Below are 1,838 nucleotides of genomic sequence, written 5' to 3' on the forward strand. Positions count from 1 at the left end.
TTAGCGCGTGTTTCAGCCCTAACAAGTTTTTGGCGCCGCTGCCGGGGATATCATTGTTAATTTTTAGTTTATGTGTTTGTCATCAATAGTCGTTAAAGTTCAGTGACTCGGACATTGTTACAAACTTAATTCCTTGTCGTGTTTCAGGTACTCTAGCGAGCATGTATGCATAAGCGTTCTCGGTCTTGTAAGAAGACACTGGATCAAGCTGAGGAAGAAGTTGTAGTCGAGGAGAAAGTTGAAGAAGAAATCTTAGTTGAGAAAGAAGAAGAGGCTCTTATTATAATGGGAGAACCAGAAGCGAATTCAAAGGCTTTGATGGACTACTCTCAACCGAAAATCGATGATATTCAGTCTAGCATTGTTAGACCATCAATCTCGGCTAATACCTTTGAGATCAAGTCGAGCACGATTCAGATGATACAGAACTCTGTTCAGTTTGGGGGTTCTCCGATAGAAGACCCCAACATGCACATCAGAGATTTCATCGAGATCTGCGACACTTTCAAGTTCAATGGAGTTTCTGAAGATGCTATTAAGTTGTGGCTTTTCACATTCTCTCTGCGGGATAAAGCTAAGTGCTGGTTACATTATTTACTACCAGGGTCTATCACCAAATGAGAGGATCTTGCTCAGAAGTTCTTAACCAAATTCTTTCCCATGGAGAAGACTGCTACAATCAGAAACGCACTTACTCAATTTACTCAGCAATCTGGAGAATCTTTATGCGAGGCTTGGGATCGATACAAGGAGATGCTTAGGAAGTGTCATCATCATGGGATGCCTGATTGGATGATCATTAACTATTTCTATAATGGTTTGGGTGCTACTTCTAAACCCATGCTTGATGTAGCATCAGGAGGAGCCTAGTGGGCTAAAAGTTAAGATGAAGCTTATGAATTAATTGAACTGATGGCTGCTAATGAATACTAGAATCCTACTCAGCGATTATCTCAGGGCAAGGTAGCAGGAATTCTGGAGTTGGATGCAGCTACTTTTATAGCTGCTCAACTTAAGGTTTTGACGATGAAGGTGGATTCTCTGTCTAATTATGGAGTTAATCAGATCAATAGTGTCTGTGAGCTTTGTGCTGGTTCCCATTAGACTGACCAGTATGCCATTTCTAGTGAATCAACTCAGTTTGTGAGCAACTTTTAAAGGTCGCAGCAACCTATACTAGCCACCTATCATCCTAACTTTAGCTAGAGCAACACTCAGAATGCGGTTCAGCAACCTTATCAGTAGTAAGCAGCAAAGCAGTACAACCCTCCTGGTTTTCAGCAACCGCAATATGCACTATGAAACAACTCCAGCTGTAACAGTCGAATGAAAAATATGAATTGGAGGAGTTGAGGCTCATGTGCAAGAGCCAAGCAGTTTCTATCAAGACCTTGGAAAATTAAATTGGATAAATTGCCAATGCCTTATTAAATTGTCAACTTGGTACACTTCCTAGTGACACTGAAGTACTAGGAAAGAGGGAAGCAAAGGAGCAGGTAAAGGCAATTACATTGAGGTCTGGGAAGGTTGCGAATCCCGAACACTCTCAAGGTTCGGATGAAGAAGCTGTAGCTGAGGAAGAAGTGCAGAAGGTGAAAGGAATATGTCCTAAGTCCAATCGTGTATTAGGATTTAGGAATAACTTTTAGGTAATCTGTTTTGATTTCATTGATATTAATAAAGACTTGTTTTGTTTTTATTACGGGCTTTATCTATTTAAGTGTTTAAATAAGATATACTATAGTTTAGAGTAAAGCTTTTTATGGATTATGATGAGATCATAATAGTGAGACCTAAAAAGATGATAACTCTAAACTTAAATAGTTCTTGGTCATAGG

The 1,838-nt window shown here is 39.7% G+C and overlaps 1 non-coding gene across 1 annotated transcript; it reads right to left on the reverse strand.

Annotated features, from left to right (window-relative positions):
• Positions 1–675: 675 nt before the first annotated feature.
• Positions 676–782, reverse strand: LOC141681062 (small nucleolar RNA R71). Its single transcript, XR_012558505.1, has one exon. It is a non-coding gene; the product is annotated as a small nucleolar RNA R71 (small nucleolar RNA).
• Between the last annotated feature and the right edge of the window lie 1,056 nt (positions 783–1,838).

Source organism: Apium graveolens, chromosome 8 (assembly GCF_009905375.1).
Source record: "Apium graveolens cultivar Ventura chromosome 8, ASM990537v1, whole genome shotgun sequence".
Classification (NCBI taxonomy): domain Eukaryota; kingdom Viridiplantae; phylum Streptophyta; class Magnoliopsida; order Apiales; family Apiaceae; genus Apium; species Apium graveolens.